At 42.4% G+C, this 26321-nt stretch overlaps 1 protein-coding gene across 8 annotated transcripts in view; it reads left to right on the forward strand.

Annotated features, from left to right (window-relative positions):
* LOC142365612 (single-stranded DNA-binding protein 2-like) overlaps positions 1 to 26321 on the forward strand; it is a 270478-nt gene that overhangs the window by 145821 nt on the left and 98336 nt on the right. The window lies entirely within an intron of this gene.

Here is a 26321-nt window from a genome sequence, read left to right on the forward strand (position 1 = left end):
CCTGGGTTTGTAACATTAGTTACTACAATATTATTATCATCTGATTCAATCAGAATGGCCTGGTATTGTAGAAATCGGGACGGGGAAAGCCGGTGGTTCCTTTTTTGTTGCAGTACAGCTGATACTCTGTGAAATCGGTACTGTGATCTTTTGGCCCAAGGTGAATTTTCAGGCTTCCTGAATATTCGAGACTGCCGCTGCCACAGCTCGCAGACATCCTGGCCATCCTTTGCTTATTCCATCCTGCTGCTTAGCAAAATAGGCCACAGCTCTTTTGTAGGGTCCCAGCCGTTGGGCTAGGATCCCCAGAGCTATGCCTTGTCTCTCATAAGAAAACAGCCAAAAGAGTTTAGTAACATCAGGCAGGCCCAAAGTCGGGGCCTTCATTATTTCTTTCTTAAGTGTCTGAAATGCATTTTGAGCTTCTTTGGACCACATCAATCGGGTGGGGTTGTTTTTCAAAAGGTCACATAAGGGTCTCACTATTATTCCGTAATTATAAATCCACAACTGGCACCAACCTGTCAGTCCCAGAAAGGTCCTGAGCCCTTTTACCGTCTGAGGGAGGAGAGTCCTGCAGATGGCTGCTTTCGGTTCTGTTCCTAGTTCTCTTTGTCCAGACAAATGCATCGAAGGTAGGTTACCCGTTGCCGCACCATCTGAGATTTCTGTTGAGAGACTCGATACCCATTTAGTTCCAAAAAGTTTAACAAACTGATAGTCCACTGCATACAGTCAGATTTTGCTTCAGTTGCTATTAATAAGTCATCTACATACTGTAAAAGGGTTCCATTTCTTGAGGGAGAGTTCCATGCTTCGTGTTCTCGTGCTAGTTGATTTCCAAAGATTATTGGGCTACTCTTAAAACCTTGGGGTAACACTGTCCAGGCAAGCTGGGTTTTTCTACCCGTGGTAGGATTTTCCCACTCAAATGCAAATAAATTCAGACTTTCTTTGGCTAAAGGCAGACAGAAGAATGCATCATTTAAATCCAGTACTGTAAACCATACTTGCTACCACAGGGTGTATGTCCTTAACAAGATTATTCACTTCTCTTAATTCCTGTACTACCCGATAAGTTCCATCTGTTTTTTTTCTGTTTGTTTTTTGTTTTTTTTGGTTTTTTTACTGGTAACACAGGTGTATTGTATTCTGATTCACACTCCACTAGTAGTCCACACTGTGAAAAGTTACATTGTTTCCCCCTTTTTCATTCCGTCTTTCTGTCTCTTAACTTCTAAGAATTTCTTGCTTTTTTTCCTTTTTTTTTTCTTCATTCAGAACAGCAGGTAGCAAAGCAGCTTGTAACTTGATACCTTTCTGTTCTAATCACTTTACATAACCCTTCGTAAAATCCAGAGGGGATTTCCTTTGGTTTTTTTTCATCTCAATACCGCGTTAAAGTTTTCATCTCCTACACTTTTCAATTGTCTACAAAACCGCATCAGTTGTAACAGTGTATCATAATTCAGTTAATTGTTTCCTTGTGAGGGGATCACCTCCCTCCAAAGCTCATGTTACAGTAAAATAACTTCTCAACTTCTCCACCAATCGGTTAACACAACACACGCACACACACACACGCATATCCTAGAAGGGATCTTTTAAAATCCTTCTGTTTATAAACTGTATCACTTAAGTACAACAATATATGGAGGCAAACTACTCCAGTTAACATGTTTATATATATATATATACACATAGAGCTCTTTGAAAACAATATATACAGTGATGCCGTGAAAAGCCAGAATTGAAGACTCAATAGTCGGAAGGCTATTAAGCAGGTATTCTTTATTACGACGCCGGGCACATGGGGGATCTCTCCTCCAAACGTGTGCACCGAAAGGACACACTTACTAGGTATTTATGCTATGTTAATGTACACATTCATTACATTTGCAAGAAATGCTTATCATAGTTTTACCGAGAACTCATTAGTATATGGTAATGTCCATCGCACATGCTTGTTTGGCCTCTCTTGGTGATAGGTGGGATCTTCAGATTATCCTGCAGCCTCCTTATCTCTGTAGTTTGCATACCTGCTCTCCCAAGGCCAAGCCGCCTAAAGGGATTATTCAGGAGGCCCTTATTATTCACAATTATTCACAAAGAACCAAGACTTGTTTTGGTTGTGCAATGATTCTGACCACCTGAAGTGATAACACCCCTTCATGTTACATTTGTTACATTCACAGTTATCAACAGTATATTTAATATATACCCCAAAACCAGAGTCCCTAAATGATCGATCAATGCCAAATAACTAGAGAACTTGTAACCCCACAATGTATACCAACTTGTAAGTATTTTAAAACCAATCCCCAAATTCCCAATTTGTCACCGAAAATCCGGGAATAAAACCTCGTAACACCAATGTAGTGTTAAAAGGCAGGCATTCTTTATTGCGACGTCGGATGCACGGGGGATAATTCCGCCGAACATGCATACCCCATACCCTTTCCGTGCAGTTTGTATAGATTAAAATATACATATTCATCTGATTACATAAGCCCTTTCTTTCATAGTCAAATCAGTCCATTTTCATACACTCCTCCCACCCGCGCTTGCGCAGTGCCTCCTAGTGGTGGTCATCGGGGGTCCTAAGATGAAGGCTTATCCTCTTCATCACAGTTTCTGCGCAAACTCAGTCCTCTTCTGGCTCTTGTCCCTGCGGCACGGGTCATCTTGACCAGTTCTAGGCACCTGCTGGTTTTAATTAAAACTAACTTCTTTGGGGAGAGATGTATGACTTTTTGCTTCAATTAATTCACACAATAGATAGGTACCACAAATACACCTGCAATCATTTGGTAACGCTATTTCTATTAAAAATCCCCCTTCACCATTATTGTTTAACATTAATGATTACCTAGGGACTAAACCCTCTGTTCCCAGACCTAATGTCCAGATGGGCAGGGCTGTACAAGGGACATAGCAGCATTGTTCGTGCTTTATGATTAACTAATTCCATCACCGTGGTTACATTTCCCCCCTTTGGAAGTTTTGAAATAATTATCTTTTCAATACTTCCATAATTAAATTTTTCTTGATCATATAATGATTAAATACTATTAAAATATACTTTTCAAAATTACAACACTACACTTATAGTCCACTTGTTTCGCTATAGGGTGGTGGAAGTGTTACAACTGACTCACTAAGGTTTTGTCTTCTTGCAATAGCCTGAATAATCACTTGATTAAAAGCTGTTCTGTTGGTGAGTTCTTTTTTTAGACAATAATAAATGAGCAGTATTATTAAAACTACTACCAGTAAAAGCAGTCCGGTACCGACTAAAGATTTGACCTAAGAACTAATATTCCACCTGAATCCATTAAAAATTTTATCAAGCCAATTTTCTTGCATGTCTTGTTGAATTTTCCCATGGGACTGATTCTCCTACCGCCCTTGGGATTGGAAGACATGCAGTTATTTGGGTCACATTTTGTAAATTTGCAAATTCTTTTATAAGCCCAATCATTAAATTTTTTCTGGAGTCTTCCTTAGGAGGTATGTTAATTGTTCTGCTTTTATTGGCAGTGAATCAACGTTTTCTGTTCTTACTTCTAATACACTGAACAGTGCTCCTATTATCATCAGTTTCCAGATCGAGATACAGTCTTCTCGCATTTTACAGCAATAACTACTCTTTTTAGATATATTTCAAAGTTAGTTTTGCAGTCTTTGGATCTCTATTGATGACTCTCCACGAAGGGGCCTTCTTCACTCGAGTGTAGTGTATCCACGGTTCCACCCCTTCTACTTTGATCGCAGTGTAAGTTGTCAACAGTACCTGAAAACGTCCTTTTCACTTCTTCTGCAGTGGTTCAGAGTTCCAAGTCCTTATGTACATGAAATCACCTGGTTGATACTGATGCACAGGTGTATCCAAAGCAAGCGATCTGGTCAGTACAACGTATTTTTGGAGTGCTTCCAGTGTTTTTCCTAAAGAAACCAAATACATTTTTAAATCTGTTTCCCCTGCTATTTTTATATCCCCTGGGATTAAAGGAGTCTGATAAGGTTTGTCATACAAAATTTTGTATGGACTTACACCATCTTTAGATCTAGGTTGAACTCTGATTCTCAGAAGTGCTAATGGTAAAGCTTGTGGCCATTTTAAAGACACCTCTTGACAAATTTTACTTATTTGTCTTTTTAATGTTTGGTTCATTCTTTCAATTCTCCCACTTGATTGTGGCCTCCAGGGGGTATGTAAATCCCAATTTATTCTTAAAATTTTATTTACTTGCTGAACTATTTCTGCTACAAAATGTGGTCCCCTATCGGAAGACATGCCAATTGGTATCCCAAACCTTGATATTATTTCTTTCAACAATATTTTAACTACTTCTCTCGCTTTGTTGGTGCGACAAGGAAAGGCTTCCGGCCATCCAGAAAAAGTATCAATTAATACTAATAGATACCTGAATCCATTCTGCCTGGGCAGTTCAGAAAAATCAACTTGCCAATAATCTTCTGGGGTGTTACTCTGTTTTGTTACTCCTAGGGGTGTCCTTTTCCGATTTAAATGATTATTTTTGAGACAAATTGGACACTTAGCTACTATAGATTTCATTATTCCTGTCATTCCTACACACACTGCAGATGATTTTAGGCTCGAGACTATAGCATCTACACCCCAATGTGTCTGTGCATGTTTTTCTTTCGCAAGTTCTATCATGACTTGCGAGGTTATTGTTACCCGCTTTTCTGGCGTTACCCACCACTCTTCTGTATTTTGTGATGTCTTTAATTGTTTTGCCAATTGTTTATCCAATTTACTATATTATGGTTTCAGATTCGGGATTTTTATCTGTTTTACTGGTACTAGTGCAAGGATACCTTGTTCAGCAGCCTCCTTTGCTGTTTTGTCTGCCAATCGATTACCTATGTTTACAGCTGTCTGACGAAATTGATGAGCCTTGCAGTGTATTACCCTGACTTCCTTTGGTTTCTGCACCTCTTCGAGGAGCTGAAGGATTTCTTCTTTATGTTTTATCGATGATCCTTGGGCTGAGAGCAATCCTCTTTCTTTCCAGATGGCTCCATGAGCATGAGTCACACCAAATGCATATTTGGAATCAGTCTATATATTTACTCTTTTTGCTTCTGCCATTTGCAAGGCTTGCTGCAACGCCACCAGTTCTGCTTCCTGTGCCGAGGTATTTGCAGGTAGCGTTCCTGACTCCAGTACCTTGGTCGTGGTGACAACAGCATATCCGGCCATTCGTCTTCCTTCTTTCACAAAGCTGCTTCCATCCGTGAACAACTCCAGATCAGGGTTCTCCAGAGGCTCATCCCTCAGGTCCGGTCTGCTAGAATAGACTTGTTCAACAGTTAGCAGGCAGTCATGTTCTAGATTTTCTGTTGGATTTTTCGTTGACAGAAACATTGCTGGATTTACGATGGTTGTGGTTTTCAGTTCCACATCATCCTGCTCTGGCAAGACAACCTGATATTTTAGCATTTTGTTGGGGGACAGCCAATGACCCCCTTTTGTTCTAGAACAGTTACCACCATGTGTGGTACATATACCACCATCTTTTGGCCCATAGTCAATTTTCGAGCTTCTTGAATCAGCAATATTGTCGCTGCCACAGCGCGCAAACATCCCGGCCATCCTTTACTCACGTTGTCAAGTTGTTTAGAGAAGTATCCTACTGGCTGCTTCCAGGATCCTAGACGTTGTGCCAGCACTCCAAGGGCCAGGTGTTGCCTCTCATGGACAAACAGTTTTCCAAATATTGTGGGGCTATTTTTAAATCCTTGTGGAAGTACAGTCCATGTCAGTTGCATTTTTCGTCCTGTTGCAGGGTTCTCTCATTCAAAAGTAAATATGTTTTGACTTTGTGCATCCAGAGGTATGCAAAAGAAGGCATCCTTTAAATCTAGTACAGTAAACCATTTATACTCCTCTTTCAGGGATGTCAATAAAGTATAGGGATTGGCTACTACTGGGTGTATATCTTGAACTATTTGATTTATAGCTCTTAGATCCTGTACTAGTCGATATTCCCGTCCCCCAGGTTTCTTTACCGGTAATATAGGTGTGTTGTATTCTGACTCGCATTCTACCAAAAGCCTATATTCTAAAAATTTTATGATTAACCCCTCTAATCCTTTTCGTGCCTCCCACTTAATAGGATATTATTTTTGTCTTACCGGTTTGGATCCAGGTTTTAAGGTCACTTTTACCAGTTCTGCCAATTTGGACTGTCCCGGAACTTCATTTGCCTAAACCAAGGGGGATTACTGCGTTTTCCACCTCTTCTGGAATTTGTTCCTCCTTAAAAGAATCTTGTAACATAAACACCCTTGCCTCTACGGCTTTTGATTCTGGTATCAATAATTCAGTTTCCTCATTTTTTTAAAAGTTATTTGTGCCTCTAATTTGCTTAATAAATCTCGTCCTAACAAAGGCAATGGACATTCAGGCATGTATAGAAACTGGTGAGTTACCCACTGTTTTCTCAATCTAAAGAAAGGATAATTTTCTTTTTACCCTGTCGCACCAACAACATCTACAGATTTATGACTACATTTCTCTTTACATGTGTTGAATACCAAATAAATGGTCCTTGTATTTATTAAAATTTTTACTTCCTTATTCCCAGCTTTAGTGTGACCAGGGGTTTAGCTAGGGTTGACTCCCCCGGTCCTCTTCATGATTTCTTATCTAAAGTCATCAATTTAATCGCGCGAAGAGTCCTGTTACTTCTTTCCACGACCTTAAATCAGTTATTGAAAACGGAACCTTTACTGTCACCAGACCAGTATTTCCTACTGCCTCTCGGAGGGGAGCCTGGAGGGGAGCTGGCTCCGCTACCCCCCCTGTCCTTCCCTGCGTTCTTCCCGAAACCGGGCTAAATCCTCTCGCACCCTCCCCCAGAGGGGAGGTGGAAGGGTTAACGATCTCGGATTCCTCTTCCTAATTATCCCCCCATCTCCAATGCGGTGCCACCATTAGCTCGATGTCATCTTTCTTAGACTTAAATTTCAAACACTCTTTCCCGACGCTACAAGCGGCGCAGCATTTCTTTGAACCCTTTTCGCAGTTTCCTTTCTTTAAAGCCATTACCATAGAACCGCGCGGATGTATCCCACACTGCCTTTGCCATTCCGAATGATTTCTCAACGAGAAAAACAAATCTACATATGTCATTTCTTCTTATTTACCTTCCTTTTTACAAAACAACATTAATTGCAAAATGGTATTATAACACAGTGTCCCGTCCTCCGGCCACTTCTCCCCGTCATCCAGAGTATATAACGGCCACCAATGATTACAATATTCAATTAACTGTTTCCGAGTTAAAGGATCCCCCCCCAGTTCTTTCCAGTGCTTTAAAATACATCCCAAAGGCGTGCCCCTTGGGATGGGTCTTTTACTCGGAAAGGTGCCCATCCTTCAAATGACCAGTGGTAGTGGTTGTGCACTATATCACAAACACTAATCAGAGGGACCCCAACCCTTGTTGGAGCTCCCTTTTGGGATCCCAGCCCCCTGCTGAGATCCTGGAGACTTCAACCCCCTGTTGAAGACCTCCCCCTTGGGCCCCGCTCCACCGGCTTTCACCGAGCAGAGACTTTCCACAAAGGTACCTTTCAGCCCAACTCTACGAGGTTTTCACCACGATTTACGAGCAGGCATATATTACACTTAAAGAATGCCTTAATTAAATTCCAGGGGACTTACTTGGAATCCTTCGGTCCGGGGATCAGAGGTTCTCCTTGAGAATCCCTCGATGCCGGCTGGAGGTCCCGTGATCCCGCGGATCCGTCGGTTTTCACAAGCAGAGTCCCATCTGGGTCGCCAGAAACTGTCACCGAAAATCTGGGAATAAAACCTCGTAACACCAATGTAGTGTTAAAAGGCAGGCATTCTTTATTGCGACGTCGGATGCACGGGGGATAATTCCGCCGAACATGCATACCCCATACCCTTTCCGTGCAGTTTATATAGATTAAAATATACATATTCATCTGATTACATAAGCCCTTTCTTTCATAGTCAAATCAGTCCATTTTCATACACTCCTCCCACCCGCACTTGCGCAGTGCCTCCTAGTGGTGGTCATCGGGGGTCCTAAGATGAAGGCTTATCCTCTTCATCACAGTTTCTGCGCAAACTCAGTCCTCTTCTGGCTCTTGTCCCTGCGGCACGGGTCATCTTGACCAGTTCTAGGCACCTGCTGGTTTTAATTAAAACTAACTTCTTTGGGGAGAGATGTATGACTTTTTGCTTCAATTAATTCACACAATAGATAGGTACCACAAATACACCTGCAATCATTTGGTAACGCTATTTCTATTAAAAATCCCCCTTCACCATTATTGTTTAACACTAATGATTACCTAGGGACTAAACCCTCTGTTCCCAGACCTAATGTCCAGATGGGCAGGGCTGTACAAGGGACATAGCAGCATTGTTCGTGCTTTATGATTAACTAATTCCATCACCGTGGTTACAAATTCAGTTCCTAAATCGTGCCGATTTTCTTTAAGCAAACCAAACCCTATACATTATTAAGATGTTGTCGAGTGGGGGTCTCCCCCTACTTTTCCCAATGTTTCCATTCACATCTTGGGAGAGACTCTCAAAATCCACCCCCCGCGGGAAGACCCTGCACTGATACTTAAGAAATCATAAACCACAGCCCAGATGAATCAGAGTACAAATACAACAGTCTCAAGTCAAAAACCGGAAATCAGCAGAACGTACCAAACGTATGTGTTTTTTTCTTTTTTTTGCCTCTTTTTTTTCTTTTTTTTTTTTTGACTTATTTGTTATTCACAGAGAGGCTTCATACACAGTCATACAATCTTTCCAATGTGCTAGAATCCATCCTAAGGGGCTTTTCTTTAAAATACCACTGCTTTGCTGTCCCCCATTTTACTTTGTTGATTCTATACTTCTGTTAGTCTTTCTACAGATTATCTTAACAATTTTAACCTGTTGTCCCCTTCTGTCCCGCTCTGACCACGTTGCACAAATGTCATTATTAATATTCTGGTCTCGAGAAAAGAGGTTCACGGTGCAAGGTTGGGGTTTTTTTGTGGTTTTTTGCCTTTTTTTTTTTTTCCCCTCACCCCCACTTTACAACCGTGCCGCCTTACAGTCACTCATTCATTCACCAGTTAACTCACATTCACACTCATTGACATTCAAATGCAGGTTTTACGATGCCTGATGGGTATGTTAACAAGCCAGTATCAAGATATCCGATATCCGAGTTCAAAACCAACAAATCCGTATTGACAGAAGTACAACTTAAGCGGGTTTCCTAAGCGTACCAATACCAGAAGTACATTATTACAGAAATGCAAAGCTTAACCCGTGCTTGCACCAATGCACTAATAACAAAAGTACGTTATTACAGAAGTGCAAAGCACAACTTGTGCTTGTACCAACGTACCAAGACGTATACCCTCAGGCACTAGTAGCCTGGTATACAGCGCTCAGCAAAGGACTGTCACCGAAAATCCGGGAATAAAACCTCATAACACCAGTGTAGTGTTAAAAGGCAGCCATTCTTTATTGCAGCGCTGGATGCACGGGGGATAATTCCACCGAACATGCATACCTCATACCTTTTCCGTGCAGTTTATATAGATCAAAAATATACATATTTATTTTATTCATGCGTATTCAATATTATTCTCTTTGGCGATTGGTGTAAACTTTTCTCGCTTCTTACGTAGATTGTTGCACAGACTCAGTTACCCTCTTCTATTGTTTCTTTTTGAGTAGGTGGTATTACTTGAGTAGGGGGCCAGTGAGTCGGTGGTCGCGATCTCCTCCTGCCGGAATGACCTTTCCCCTAGTTACCTGTTCCTTTTGGCAATCTCAGCAGCTTTTCATAGCTCGTTAGCTATTCTTAGGATTCATCACTCTCTGGTTCAACTTTGGACAGGTACATCCTTCTAATGAAACAATAACACATTATTCAAAATCCTGTTTCTTAGTTTCTCTAAACCTAGTGTAGTTAATTTTAAACTTTTAACTATAATAAGGGTAGGGCTTTACAAAAATACCTACAGCAGAAATAGTCTGGTTAATTTCAATTATCTTTTCACATTTCCATTTCCCTTTTTATTCCTTACAGTATAACAGGAGACCTAAGGATAACCTTGAGGTTACCTCTCTAATTTGCATTTCATGTTCAAATTTCAGTCTTTCAAGATACTTTTTTTCACATAATTATTCATAGCATGTCTGCTCTTTTGTGTTTCATGACTTGGAGAAAACAGAGAACTGTTAAAATGGGAAAGCTCTTGACTATTGTGTGGAGTGCAGTGGTATCAAAACTGGAATACAACAGCACAGCAGTCTTAAAATCTTTGAAAAATAAAATGGGTTTAATAACTGGCTTAAATGATTTAACAAAAGAGTAACATAAGTTAGTGTGATAGCATTTGGTATTTTGGTTCTGTACATAGATATACATTATTAAATAGCAGAGTGCTTGGAATTAAGTTGAAATAAATACCCTTATTTCAGTAGAAAATTGTCTGAAAACATTTGAAATATTACTCTTTTTTTATATTTTCAGAAAGAAATAGGAAAAGACAAGTATTCAGCTTTTAAGTATAGTTCTGTTCAGTTTTAAATCAGAGAAGACAAAAATTTGACAGTTTAGTGTACTTCCATATTTAAAACATAAGTTATTTTTGCACTTCTTATTTTATGAAAAAAAATGAATATTCTGTTGATACCTTTGTGTAATAGCAATTTTTAATAGCTTCCAATAAATAATATATGTTTTTTTTAAAAATAGCTTTTCTTTATCATACTTTAGAGAAATCCTTCACTGGAAATTGTGTTATAAATAATCCAAGGGAAGAAGGACTAAGAGATAGGACTGAAATACTGTCTTTGCACAAGACTGAAAACTTTGTGTTCATTGATAGCTAGGGTTTCCTTAAAAATCCTTCCTGTTAACAGTTTATTTCCAAAGTAATACATAGTTTTCAGTTCTGTAATAGAATTTCACTATATCAGCTAAGTAGAATGAAAACCCCAGATTGGACACTGGTATACTATAAAGCAAAGTATAACCCTACATCAGATATAGGGAAGGTCTGCCTACAGTAAGGTTGTTTTGGGGATAGAAGAATTATCTTTTAGGCAGATGGATTCCCAGAGTATACCGTATTAGTGAACAGCTTTGATACTTCGAAGTAAACTGACTCAAACCAATTTTTTTTCATTAGACAAAATATGATTCTTTTTCTTCTGATAACAGATCTATAACTTGGATATTAATAGAATTATTATAGTTCACTATATATTTTTTATCAGTCATAATGATGTACAAGATGGAGTGAACAGAAGTACAATTTCGGAATCCAAGTCAAACTGTAAGGAGTTGCAATTTGATAAAAACTGAGCAGTTATAAAGAATACCTTTTACAATTGCACTTTTAAGATTTACTGCAGTATGAGTTCCTTTCTGTTACAGAACAGAAATTAAACATTGTAGATCTATATATATATATCAGTGAAACCATACTAAGGATTAATTATGTCTTGTGAGCTAGATTTTTCAAATGGCTTGCTTGAATAGATGTGATGAATCTGCCTTTTGGGACAAGCTCCTCAAATCATTCTAAATAGACCATGTCTGTTCAGTCCAAATCTGGATATGTTTCTTGTGTGTACACCTGAACATTCAAGGACTCTACAGAAGGAATAATAATTTATTGCTAGTTGGTTTTTTTTTTGTTGTTCAGAATTCTGAGTATTTTTATGTTCTACCTTAAAGAAAATGAGATAGTTTTTTAGTGGAGAATTAATGTAGTATCTTAATATTTCATTGTCTGTTTTGTAGTAGGTAAAAAAAATTGAAGCACAATCGTAGTAACTGGTTAATAACTTAGAAATACTCGATAAGTTGCAAGTTGAAGTGTTTACAAAAGGAAATTTGACAATCTTGTTACAGTATTGACTACAGTACATCAGGCAATGAAGCTGTCAACGGCCAGGGATTAAATGAAATTGGTAAAAATAATCACTGATCATTTGTCTTTCCAGGGAAAAAAAAATTCCCTTGTCATGAATTTGAAAAAAATAGTATTGAATATTTATCCTATGTCCTTCAGGGGAAAAAAAAAAAAAGGCAAGTTTTTAATTGTTCTCCCAAAGAAGAGAATATATTTGTATTAAAAATATTCCATAAAATATAATAAAACTTAATAAGCACTTTTTGCATCTGTTTATTTTTTTTTATTTGTTTGCATAAAGCTGGAGAATGCATGAAATTCTGTGAATTAGAAGGTATAGAGAGAATCGGAAGTGACAGAGGAGCCAACACGGAGAGGTGCTCTGTTGGATCTCCTACTCACCAACAAGGAGGGGTTTGTTTGGGATGTGAAGATCTAAGGCAGCCTTGGCTGAAGTGACCATGTGATGGTGGAGTTCAGGATCCTGAGGGCAGGGAGGTGAACTGAAAACTGGCTGAATGGCCCAGCCCAGAAGGTGGTGATCAGCAGCGCAAAGTCTGGTTGGAGGCCACTGACTAGTGGTATACCCCAGGGGTCAATATTGGGTCCAGTCCTGTTCAACATCTTCATTAGTGGTCTGGATGATGGGACAGAGTGTACCCTCAGCAAGTTTGCAGATGACAAAACTGTGAGGAGTGGCTGATACACCAGAGGATCGTATCAGCCACTCAGTGCTCAGGGAGGATCTTATTAATGCATCTAAATACCTGAAGGGTGGGTGCAAAGAGAACAGAGCCAGACTCTTTTCAGTGGTGCCCCATGACAGGACCTGAAACACAGGAGGTTCATCTGAATATCAGGAAACACTTTTTTTCTGTGAAGGTGACTGAGAACTCGAATAGTTTGCCCAGGGAAGTAGTGGAGTCTCCATCCTTAGAGATATGCAGAAACCATCTAGACATAGTCCTGGGCAACTGGCTCTAGGTGGCTCCTGCAGAGGGGGTTGGACAAGATGACCTCCAGATGTCCCTTCCAACCTCAACATTTCTGTGATTCTGTATTCTTTAAGATAATAAGTATTAAGTAGGTAAAAAGTAATCAGATTTTTGGTGCATTTTATATATATCCATGCTTTCATGAAACAACAACCAGAAAGCTGTGCTTAACCTACAAAAAAATATTTGGAAAAAGGACAGTATAAGAAAGTAACCAAAACAGACAGTTGGCTTTTGGATTATTTTGCTGTTAATACTCCTATTTTGGTGCATCAGAGACTGATCACAGCTAAACATAATTGCCTCTACTAGTCTTCTGTTTCTGTGTTTATTTACAGTTCTTTTAATTTGCATCACTGGCTGTGATGAATTAAGCAATACTGATTTGGAGAAACATTTGATTTTCATATGAGCTTACTTGTACATTCATTTCAGAACTTTCAACTGACTAGCAGTCTTATTTAAACTTAGTATGGGTTTTAAGCATGGGGTTCAAGGAGATATCTACCAGAAATTAAATATTTTCTGCTTTTCCTGCCAACAGTATGCTGTTATCAGTGTTTTAAACTTAGTACTAACAGCAACTGTAGTTTCCCTGTGTTCTCCTTCACATCATTCCTTACCTGTCTCTGTTTTTGTCAAAGTCTTTGTAAAAAGCTTGACAAGATCAAGCCACCCAGAATGCTGAGTCTACTTTTCCCAGTGCTAACCCAAAGTTCCTCTTAATACTTTACACACTGTCTGTCTGTAGCTATCTGTTACCTTTGCTTTGGACTTAAATTGTGAACTTTTTCATCATGATCTCTTTGTTCCCTGTCTACAAAGCATTGGACAGTGAGGGCCTGGTCTATCACTGCGTATTTTTGCTTATCAATACCCTTATCGATAACAATAGCAACACATAAATAGTAGGTCATGTTGTGAAATGAAATTATGACATAGTCTTAAAAGGAGTTCATGTTCCCTGTTCAGTTTGTGTAAATTACCTATGTATTAATGTCATACAAACATAAACAAAACTAACCTGAAATGTTAAACACTGATTTTGTTAATTTTATTTAATTGATTGTTTTAATATCCTCCATGAGAGAATATTTTTAGTCTGGTTATCACATATTTTGGTTGCATATGTATATATGACAAAGTTATATTAATATTCCTATCTGTTGTGGTTTTGCCTCAATTTGAAACAAAAGAACCACGCAGTTACTCTCTCACTCCTTCCCCCTCCCTGGTGGGATGGGGAGGAGAATCCAAAGGAAAAAAGGCAAAAACTCATGGGTTGGGATGAGAACAGTTTAACAGAATGGCAAAGGGAGAAGAAAACAATCAATAATACTGATAAAAGCATATACAACATGCAGTGTTCTCACCATCTGATGCTCAGCTTGCTCCTGAGTAGCAAAAAACTCTCCTGCAGCCAGCTCCACACTTAAATACTGAGCATGACATCACATGGTATAGAATATCCCATTTGATTGGCTGTTTGGGTCAGCCCAACCAGCTTGTTGCGAAAATTAACTCTATCCCAGCTGAACTCAGGACATTATCCACCCCTTATTCTATACCATCTATGTCATGCCCAGGGTCCACACTTTACTATCACTTCTTCTGCTTTTATATGTATATATATATACACACACACAAATATCAAACCATCCCTCTAAAATGTCCATTGAGTTCATTTAGTGTATGATGTTGGGGTCCATCTGTTGCAACAGTCTTTCAGGGCAGAAGAGCTGATGTGTGGTGATGGGCAGCTGCATGCTGCATCCGGAGCTTGCAGTTAGTGTGTCTGGTGTGGCCCATGCCCACGGTCTGCAGGTTGAAGCCAGGTCCAGTCCCATCATCGCTGTGCTTTGCGAGGTTTCATCAAAGTCCATCCTTCACTAGTTTGAGTGATTCTGGCTGTAATTATCCTTTATATAACAACTATAGTGGTGATAACAGACAGTGACAAGGTCATTTAGCAGTTAATCTCATACAATTTCATTTTATTGACTGTTCTCACCCAAAACCAAATCCCCTTGAGGTACACATCAAACTTCCCCATCCTTTCACATCACCCACCAGGTACACCCAGGTCCTTGAGCAAAACCAATACCGCAGACGGGTTTAAATTTACCTGACACAGGACTAAACCAAACTGTCTTCCCTAACATGTTCCGCATGTGCACTACGGGGACTTTATCCCCTTCTACAGGGCACTGAGGTTTTGATTGGGCAGGGCCAGCCTGGTTGGTGGATCCTCTAGTGTTAACCAACCAGGTGGCCTTTGCTAAATGAGTATCCCAATTTTTCAAAGTCCCACCCCTCATTGCTCTCAAAGTGGTTTTTAGCAGCCCATTGTACAGTTCGATATTTCCCAAGGCTGGTGCATGGTAGGGGATGTGATACACCCACTCGATACCGTGTTCTTTGGCCCAGGTGTCTATGAGACTGTTATGAAAATGAGTCCCATTGTCCGACTCAATTCTTTTGGGGGTGTCATGTCTCCACAGGACTTGTTTTTCCAGGCCCAGGATGGTATTCCGGGCAGTGGCATGGGGCACAGGGTAGGTTTTCCAGCCATCCGGTGGTGGCCTCCGCCACTGTGAGCACATGGCACTTGCCTTGGCGGGTTTGTGGCAGTGTGATGTAGTCAATCTGCCAAGCCTCCCCTTATTTATATTTTAGCCATCATCCTCCATACCACTGAGGCTTTATCACTTCACTTGCTTGATTGCAGCGCATGTTTCACATTCATGGATAACCTGTGCGATGGTGTCCATGGTCAAGTCTACCCCTCGGTCACAAGCTCATCGATAAGTTGCATTTCTTCCTTGATGGCCTGAGGTGTCATGGGCCCACCAAGCTATAAAGAGTTCACCCTTATGTTGCCAGTCCAGATCCACCTGAGCCACTTCAATCCTGGCAGCCTGATCCACCTGCTGGTTGGTTTGATGTTCCTCAGTGGCCCGACTCTTAGGGACATGGGTCTCCACGTGACAGACTTTTACAGCCAACTTCTCCAGATGGGCAGCAATATCTTGCCACAATGGGGCAGCCCAGATAGGTTTGCCTCTGCGCTGCCAGTTGTTCTTCTTCCATTGCTGCAGCCACCCCCACAAGGCATTGGCCACCATCCAGGAGTCGGTGTAAAGACAGAGCACTGGCCACTTCTCTCGACTGGCAATGTCTAAAGCCAGCTGGATGGCTTTCACCTCTGCAAACTGGCTGGACTCACCTTCTCCCTTGGCAGTTTCCACGACTTGTCGTGTAGGGCTCCATACAGCAGCCTTCCACCTCCGCTGCTTCCCCACAAAGCGGGGTTTCCCATTCGGGCCCGCTGTGTGATCAGTGTGACACACTCTACGTAGCATCAGTGGCATGATGCGTAGAGGGGACCCTCTCTTTGAACATCCAGCCCAGGACCGGCAATCGTGGTGCTAGGAGGAGCTGTGCTTCAGTACCGACCACTTCTGAAGCGGCTCGAACGCCCTAATATGGTGTCAGAATCTCTTTTTCAGTGGGAGTATTGCGGGCCTCACTTCCTCTGTATCTCCATCTCCAAAACCCCAGGGGTCGACCTTGAGTCTCCCCTGGTGCTTTCTGCCGGAGAATCCAGGTTGGGCCATTCTCCCCGGCTGCGGTGTACAGCACGTTTTTAATGTCTTGTCCTGTCTGGATTGGACCAAGGGCTACGGCATGAACTATCTCCCATTTAATTTGTTCAAATGCCTGTCTTTGCTCAGGGCCCCATTCAAAATCATTCTTCTTCCGGGTCACGTGGTACAGAGGACTCACAATCTGGCTGTAATTTGGGATGTGCATCCTCCAAAAACCCACAACACCCAGGAAGGCCTGTGCTTCCTTTTTGCTGGTTGGTGGAGACATAGCTGCTATTTTGTTGATGACATCCATTGGGATTTGACGGCGCCCATCCTGCCATTTTATCCCCAAAAACTGGGTCTCTTGGGCAGGTCCCTTGACTTCACTTCGCTTAATGGCGAAACCGGCTTTCAGAAGGATCTGAACTATTTTCTCCCCTTTCTCAAAAACTTCCTCCGCTGTGTCACCCCACACAATGATGTCATCGATGTACTGCAGATGTTCTGGAGCTTCACCCTTTTCCAGTGCAGTCTGGATCAGTCCATGGCAAATGGTGGGAGTGTGTTTCCACCCCTGGGGCAGTTGATTCCAGGTGTACTGGACGCCCCTCCAGGTGAAAGCAAACTGTGGCCTGCACTCTGCTGCCAAAGGGATGGAGAAGAATGCATTAGCGATGTCAGTGGTGGCATACCACTTGGCTGCCTTTGACTCCAGCTGATATTGAAGTTCTAGCATGTCTGGCAGGGCAGCACTCAGCAGTGGTGTGACTTCATTCAGGCCACGGTAGTCTACTGTCAGTCTCCACTCTCCAGCAGATTTTCTCACTGGCCATATGGGACTAATAAAGGGTGAGTGAGTTTTGCTGATCACTCCTTGACTCTCCAGCTGGCGGATCAGCTGATGAATGGGGAGAAGGGAGTCTCGGTTAGTGCGATATTGTCGCTGGTGCACCATTGTGGTCGCGATTGGCACCTGTTGTTCTTCAACCCTCAGCAACCCCACAACGGAAGGATCCCCCGAGAGACCAGGCAAAATGGACAGCTGTTTAATTTCTTCCGTCACCAAAGCAGCTATGCTAAAAGCCCACCAATACCCCTTTGGGTCCTTGAAATACCCTCTCCTGAGGTAGTGTATGCCAAGGATGCATGGAGGAGCGTTGGGGCCAGTCACAATGGGGTGCTTCTGCCACTCCTGCCCAGTGAGGCTCACTTCAGCCTCCAGTGCAGTCAGCTCTTGGGACCCCCCTGTCACTCCAGAAATGCAAATGGACTCTGACCCTTTGAACTCTGATGGCATTAAAGTACACTGTGCACCCATGTCCACTAGAGCTTTATACTCTTGTGGATCTGACATGCCAGGCCATCGAATCCACACCGTCCAATAAACGCGGTTGTCCCTTTCCTCCACCTGGCTGGAGGCAGGGCCCCTCTAATCCTGGCCAGAGAATTTGCTGCTCACCTGCTGTAAGAATGACTTGGAGGTCCCTTGAAGAGGATCAGAAGCAAGATCAAACTGTCCACCTGGTCTGGAGAGCTTGCTGCTGGAAACTGGAACGGCATTTTTCCTAACAGAATCCCCTTTGGTGATTGTTTTACCTCGCAACTCACGCACTCGTGCCTCTAGACTTGAGGTGGGTTTTCCATCCCACTTCCTCATGTCCTCTCCATGCTCATGCAAGTAAAACCACAGGGTGCCCCGTGGTGTGTAGCCTCTGTATTCTCTCTCCTGAGCAGAGAAACGCTTCACCCTAATGGCTGAGACACTGGCCTGTACAGGTGGGGAGTAGGACATACTCTCTTTGATTTGCTGGACCTTCTGGGACAATTTCTCCACAGCTGAGACGAGGGAGGAATAGAGGCTTTCTTCATATTGCCGGAGTCGGACAGCCACCTCATCCACTGTTGGTGCCTCTTCACCTCTCCAGTCTACTACTGCCAGGGAGTTGACGTATGAGGATGGTGCACTCCGTACAAACTTCCTCCACATGGGTTGTGTGCACTGGACTTCATCTGGGTCTGTGGGTAACTGCGCATTGTCTGTGTCATAGTAAACCAGCTCCCGCACAGCTAATTCCCTCAGGTACTGAATACCCCTTTCCATATTGGTCCACTTGCCAGGATAACACACAACATCCTCACTGAAGGGACACCTTTCACGCCTGACAGAGGCTTCCTCCAGAGGCTGAGGACTTGGTCCTTTTTCCCAATGGCCTTGTCAATGCCCCCTTCCCTGGCCAGGGATCCCAGCTGCTTGGCTTCCTTGCCCTCTAACTCCAAGCTGCTGGCCCCGTTATCCCAGCACCGCAGGAGCCAAGTGACAATGTGCTCGCCTGGGTGGTGGCTGAAATCTTTCCGCATGTCTCGCAGCTCACTCAGGGACAGGGACCGGGTGATGATGTCTGTCTCTGTATCTGCCTCCTGTGATGAACCTGGCTCATTGTCATCCTTCCCAGGGCGATCTGATTTCTTCGCGTCTTTCTTTTTGTGTACAGGTATGACTACTACCGGCACAGGTTGCTTTTTGGGCTCAGACACGGTGCCTTCATCTGAGGCTGGAGCAGCCGCCATGCCCACCAGGGAAGCTGGGACAGCCCCTGCGGTTGTGGCAGTGGCAGCTGTGGTGCCGGTCGGGGGTGCTGTGACTGCCTCCTGGGCTGGAGGGGCTGCAGAGCCGGTTGGGGGGGCAGCACCAGACGCAGTGCCTGCCGCTTCGTTTTCCCCCCCTTTCCCCTTTAGAGCACTGCACAGTGTTGAACAGGGCTCGATAGGCATTGGCCAGACCACAGCACATTGCAGTGATTTGTGTCTCCCTGGAATTCCCAGGGTGGCAGCACACTTTTTCTAAATATTTAATAGTTTGTCAGGTTTCTGAACTTGTTCGGGGGTGAGTTTCAAAAACACCGGGGGTGCCCACTGTCCTAGGTACTTGCCCATTCTATCCCACACACCCAGCCACTCATGGCTATCCAGCCTCAGGGCAGATATCTGGGTGATGTTGTTAACTACTTGTTTAACCCTAAACAAGACCTGAAACCCATTCAGGAGGCAGAACAACAGGTACTTGCTGGCTTGAGCATCCCAAGGATACTCGATTTTCTCAAAAGCTGTTACAACCAGTCTGAAGGAGAGAGGAGGGATGAAATAGTGGGGGAAAGTATGTCCTCCAGTTTTCCCCAAAGAGTGGGTTCGATTATTAATAAATTCTTAGAGATAGCATTCTAGGTATGGAAATGACCACAGTGTTGTCACCGAAAATCCGGAAATAAAACCTCGTAACACCACTGTAGTGTTAAAAGGCAGGCATTCTTTATTGCAGCGCTGGATGCACGGGGGATAATTCCACTGAACGTGCATACCTTATACCTTTTCCGTGCAGTTTATATAGATCAAAAATATACATATTCATTAGGTTTCCCAATCCACCTATACATATGTGTAACCTATCCCTTTCATATTAAAATCAGTTCCAAGAACTCATTTCCATATACTCCTCCCAGCTGCGCTTGTGCAGTGCCTCCTAGTGGTGGTCGTCAGGGGTCCAAGATGAAGGCTCATCCTCTTCATCACAGTTTCTGCGCAAACTCAGTGTTCTTCTGGCTCCCATCCACACAGTGGGGTCGTCTTGACCGGTTCTAGGCGACTTCCAGCTCCTATCAAAAACTAACCCCTTTGTATGGAGATGCAAGACTCTCTGCTTCAGTTAATTTACACAATAGATAGGTACTATAAATGCACCTGCAACTATTAGGTAATGCTATTTCTATTAAAAATCCCCTTCACTACTGTTGTTTAACATTAATGGTTACCTAGAGACTAGACCCTCTGTTCCCAGACCTAATGTCCAGATGGGTAGGGCTGTACAAGGGACATAGCAGCATTGTTCATGTTTATGGTTAACTAATTCTATCTCACTGGTTACAGTGCCACATGAAAATACAAGCCTAATTTCATGCCCAGTGATACTATCATATCATAGGTCGATATCATACAGTACAGCAAAATCGTAATCCTGATCCTTTTCCCAGAGGTAATGAACAACACTGCAGTGAACACATACAGCAGGTAAGTGTTTACATACTGCAGCCATTCGACCAAAGACAGCAATATTTTGACCAGCGACTATTTAACTAACACAATAAATGCATGTTAAAATTCTAAGAAAGTTCTTTTAACACACTCTGCTCATCCCTGCCGTTATCCCCGCCCCATGCTTGGGCGCCAAATTTAATGTTGCAGTTTGGCCATGCCCGACAACAAAAGGGCCACTTGATCGCTCTACGAAATCCGTGGGACCCGATGGAATGCACCTGCAAGTACTGAGGGAGCTGGCGGATGTCATGGCTGAGCCACTCTCCATCATCTTTGAGAGCTCCTGGAGGACAGGAGAGGTGCCCGAGGACTGGAGAAAGGCCAATGTCACTCCAATCTTCAAAAAGGGCAAGAAGGAGGACCCAGGGAACTACAGACCGGTCAGCCTCACCTCCAGCCCGGGAAAGGTGATGGAGCAGCTTATCCTGGAGGTCATCAACAAGCAAGTGGAAGAAAAGAAGGTTATCAGGAGTAGTCAGCATGGATTCACCAAGGGGAAATCATGCCTGACCAATCTGATAGCTTTCTACGATGGCGTGACTGGCTGGGTAGATGAGGGGAGAGCCGTGGATGTTGTCTACCTAGACTTCAGCAAGGCTTTCGACACAGTCTCCCATGACATCCTCCTAGGGAAGCTCAGGAAGTATGGGCTGGATGAGTGGTCAGTGAGGTGGATTGAGAACTGGCTGAATGGCAGAGCTCAGAGGGTGGTCATCAGCAGCAATGAATCTAGTTGGAGGCCTGTAGCTAGTGGTGTCCCCCAGGGGTCGGTACTCAGCCCAATCTTGTTTAACTTCTTCATCAACGACCTGGATGAAGAGTTAGAATGTACCCTCAGCAAGTTTGCTGATGACACCAAACTGGGAGGAGTGGCTGATACACTGGAACGCTGTGCTGCCATCCAGGGAGACCTGGACAGGCTGGAGAGTTGGGCAGAGAGGAACCTGCTGAAGTTCCACAAGGGCAAGTGCAGGGTCCTGCACCTGGGGAGGAACAACCCCATGCATCAGTACAGGCTTGGGGTGGACCTGCTGGAGAGCAGCTGTGCGGAGAGGGACCTGGGTGTCCTGGTGGATGACAGGTTAACCATGAGCCAGCAGTGTGCCCTTGTTGCCAAGAAGCCCAATGGCATCCTGGGGTGTATTAAGGGGAGTGTGGCCAGCAGGTTGAGGGAGGTCTCCTCCCCCTCTACTCTGCCCTAGTGAGGTCCCATCTGGAGTACTGCATCCAGTTCTGGGCTCCCCTTTTCAAGAAAGATGAGGAGCTACTGGAGAGAGTCCAGCGGAGGGCTACAAGGATGGTGAGGGGACTGGAGCATCTCTCCTACGAGGAGAGGCTGAGGGAACTGGGCTTGTTCAGCCTGAAGAAGAGAAGGCTGCGAGGGGACCTTATAAATGCTTATAAATATCTTAAGGGTGGGTATCAGGAGGATGGGGCCAGACTCTTTTCAGTGGTGCCCAGCGACAGGACAAGGGGCAATGGGCACAAACTGAGGCACAGGAAGTTCCGTCTGAACATGAGGAAGAACTTCTTCCCTCTGAGGGTGACGGAGCACTGGAACAGGTTACCCAGAGAGGTTGTGGAGTATCCTTCTCTGGAGATATTCAAGACCTGCCTGGACAAGGTCCTGTGCAGCCTGCTCTAGGTGACCCTGCTTTGGCAGGGGGGCGTGACTAGATGACCCCCAGAGGTCCCTTCCAACCCCTACCATTCTGTGATTCTGTGATTTTGTGATACCGCCCCTCCCCCTGCTGGACTGGGGAGAAGAATGGAAAGAAAAAGGCAATAACTCGTGGATCGGGATAAGGGCAGTTTAACAGAACAACAAACAAAGCAAATAGGAACAACAACAATGCAGATAAGGAGAATATACAAAACAAACAGCAAAACGGAAAGAGCAAATATCACCGCCTGGCTCGCTCCCTAGCAGTGACTGCCTTCCCCCCACTTCCTGTCCAGTTCCCCCCCCAACCGGAATCAGGCATGACGGCACATGGTTTTGAATACCCTGTTCTGTTTGGCCGTTTTGGGTCAGCCTGCCCGGCTGTGTCCCCTCCTGGCTTCTGGTGAAAATTAACCTTGTCCTGGCTGAACCCAGGACATTCAGGTTACAAAATTGTAATAAAAATATATTTTAAAAAAACATATTGATTCTTAATTACCTAGACATTTTTTAAAATAAAGCTTTTGTTAGGAAAGTTTAATGGCTAACAGAAATCCTAACAGATATAATTTTTAACTTTTTTTCCATCCTGTTTTGGGATAGCAATTATTTCTTTCTTTTTTATTTTTTTACCTGTTAAGTGTAATTCACTTTTTTTGACTTTTGCTCTGTTCTGGTTTAAAGTGATTTTTGAAGTGTGGAAAGCAGAGGGAACTCTGCTAGGGGTGAACACTGTACTGTGCGAAGTCACTCTCTCCTCTTACATTGTTTCGTAACCAGGATAGTCTGGCAGAGGCCTCAATTGAGAAGGAAATCTAACACCCCTTTTCCATTGTTTATTAAGGCACTCTGACATGCATTAATGCCTCATATAATTTAGTGTAAATAATGTGAACAAATATGGAACTTGTGGTGGGAGCCTTCAAAAAACCAGTCATATATCAAAGAAGGTGCTACTTGGTTCTTTTTTTGAGATCTCTCCACTTAGAAATTTTGAATAACTGACTTGATGCTGTTGACATATGTTTTCCAGTGATTTATTTTAATCTGTTCAAATGCTTTATTCTGTAACATCAGTTCTGTTGGACATATTACAATGCTTCACACACTAAGGACAGACACATCTAAGGTAGCATAGGGAAAATAAGGCATTAGTATGCAAGGAGGGATGATATTGTAATCAGGTTTATAATTATTACTGCCCTTTTAATGGGCTAGTCCTTCTTAGTTTGAGGCTGCAGTGCAGAGTGTTTTGGACATTTTAGGTTGTTCAAGCTTTTAATGTCATCAGTTTTCTCCATCAGTGATGTTGGTGTTGTCATTCTTTAGCTAGAAAACCTGTACATCTGGAAGTTGTACATCTGTTCATGATTTTACTTGACATTATGATCTGATGTTCAGTTTAACCAAGTCCATTTTTTTTCCTAAAAAAATCCCCAGAAGTTTCTTGTCTGTTTTCCTTTGGAAATACAGATATTCTGAGAGTGATTAGTGGGTAGACACAGATGTTGTGCAAAAGAAAAGAAGGATAACAAAATTACATTGTTCTTCAGGAGTTACTTCTGTGCATTCACATCACTTGCTTATTTTCCCCTCTGGGAGTCCAAGATAGAGCCACAGACCTGGGAGAAGGACCTGAGATGTTCCAGGGAGTAATATGCTTTTCCATGTATCTAAGCATCCTCATATTCCAATCCCATGAACTTCAGGCAGTGTTCAAGGAATGGCCATTACTAGCAGATAATCATCTTTATCTGCTGAAGCTTTATAGAATAACTTGATAGGTTTATGTTAGTCCTTTGCAAAAAAGGTATTATGATTCAAATGTAGTTGCTACTTAAAATTCACGCAACTGACATTTTTTGTCAATTGTGATTAATATTTTAACATTGATCCTACAGACCAGATCTTCGTATAAATAAGAATGACCTTTATTACAGGGTTTTCTAGGGAATCAAGTCTCGTACTCAGTTCTGAAGCCAGTAATTATTACAATCTTCATGCTTTAATAGCACATTCTAGACTTTTGTTTGAGAAGAACATACAGCTTAGATGCTAAATATGTTACTGGGAGTTGTTAAAAAAATTGATTCTAAAGCACAGTTTAGGCCATTGAAAAATCTTTGGTAATTAACTGAATCTTTCCTTTTTGCTTGGTTTAAAAAGGTCAGTCCATCTTTGTGCCAGTTTTCAAATCTTTCCAGCATTATTCTTTAATTTCTTAGTGTGCCAAACACCTTGAAATAAAATTTACAGATCTGCACCTTTTTGATAGCAAGTGTGAGAGTACATGGAGTAATAAGCTAATAAACATGTCATATATATTATGTAGTGCAGACATTGGCAGATCGTTAGTGAACTGCGAGCAGCTCACTTTGCATTGTGTGTGCATGAGTACTTTTACAAAAGCCTGTAAGTCTTTATAGGTAATTCAGTCTTGTGCCCTAACAGAAACATATTGCAGGAAGAAAGACTGTTAGAAATTAAAGTGACTGAGGTTCCAATACATGACAACAATAATGATTTGGCTTTCCTTTTTGTGATGATCTCCTGCTTATAAATTGCCAGAAGCAATATTATTTGATTGCTTCTTCCATCTGAAGGATTTGCGAAGGTAACTAATTTAATTCTTTGATTCACTTCTTAGAAATACCTTTTTTTTCTTTTCCTTTCCAAGAACGTAACTTGAATTCTTCTAATTTATCATGGTGGTTATTTTGAGGGTTGGTAAAATCATGAGTATTACTAGTAGTATTGTGAGCATTCCTTCTTGCACTATTTGTAACAGAATCATGTTTTGAAGCTTGATATAATTCTGAAAGAATATTACAGTCTGCTGAAATTATCTTTAAAGCGCTGGGAAATTGCTCATAAATTTCCTTATGCTACATATATATCTATATGCATGTGTGGGAATGTTTATACACATAATCCAAAAAAAGTGTGCAAATTAAATTCTCACTTGTGTATATAATGATAAGGGAGAAGCTGCTGCCCAAGCATTCACACAGCATTCAAGGAGTCACCCACACACCACCTGAGACTTTAACTGCTAGGACCAGAGTTCCTTCCCAGCGGGCGACTACAGTGAGCTGATGGGTGCCCCTTTTCGACTCCTCCCCCCCCACACACACTCTCGGGCACTTCCTGATCCCTCAGGCTCGACCCTAGGTTTCCCGAAGCAGAGTCTCCAACATGATGTATGCCACAAGAGTTTATTGAGTGGTACAACAATATAAAACAGCTCAAGCTGGGTGCCTCCAGAGAGGGACCCCGAACAAAGAAATCCCTGGGCAATTATATCCTTACAATCTAAGTTCCCACCCTGCTTGACTTCTCCATGTGGTGTCCAAGCAGCACCTGATCCAATGGTATTATTTTGGTCTGGGGGCTTTTGTCCCTTGTTGGGCCCCTTCATTGTTTCTGGGCAGGCTGAAGATTCTTCCCTTATCTTCAAAGAGGCCCTGCTGCTGCTGTCAATGGATGACTTAACTCCTTATCTTCTAGCTGCAACTGAGTCCTTGGGGCCCTCCTTCACTGAGCTTGGCAAGGGTTCAATTAAAGTTCACTGTACTCAGGTGGCAAATTCACAGCGTGCAGCCTAAGGCTTCAGTGAATTTAGCCACTGATGCTAAGCAAGATAGTTATTTGAATATATATGAGTAGTATACCAGAACACAAAACAGCGACTCTTCTTACATTTTGACTGATTTTTTCTGTAACATATACAGACACATTGAGATACAATTTTTTAAAAAAATCTAGTCAAGATCTATCTAGTCAATACATATTTGTATGTCCATACAATCTCTAGCGTCCTTCGTCTCAACATACACTTGTCATCTTTAACAAATCATTCTGCTTGTATAAAATAAAACTGAACACTATATAATTTTAATTTACCTTTAGATGAAACAATGATATTATGACATACCTGGAGAATTACTTTCTGCATTTTGGTCATGGCAAGTTTTTTGGGGGATTTTTTTGTTTTGTTTTTTTTTTTATGCCTACCATGCAATGACAAAGGTTTATTTC

The sequence above is a fragment of the Opisthocomus hoazin genome, chromosome W, assembly GCF_030867145.1.
Source record: "Opisthocomus hoazin isolate bOpiHoa1 chromosome W, bOpiHoa1.hap1, whole genome shotgun sequence".
NCBI classification, from domain to species: domain Eukaryota; kingdom Metazoa; phylum Chordata; class Aves; order Opisthocomiformes; family Opisthocomidae; genus Opisthocomus; species Opisthocomus hoazin.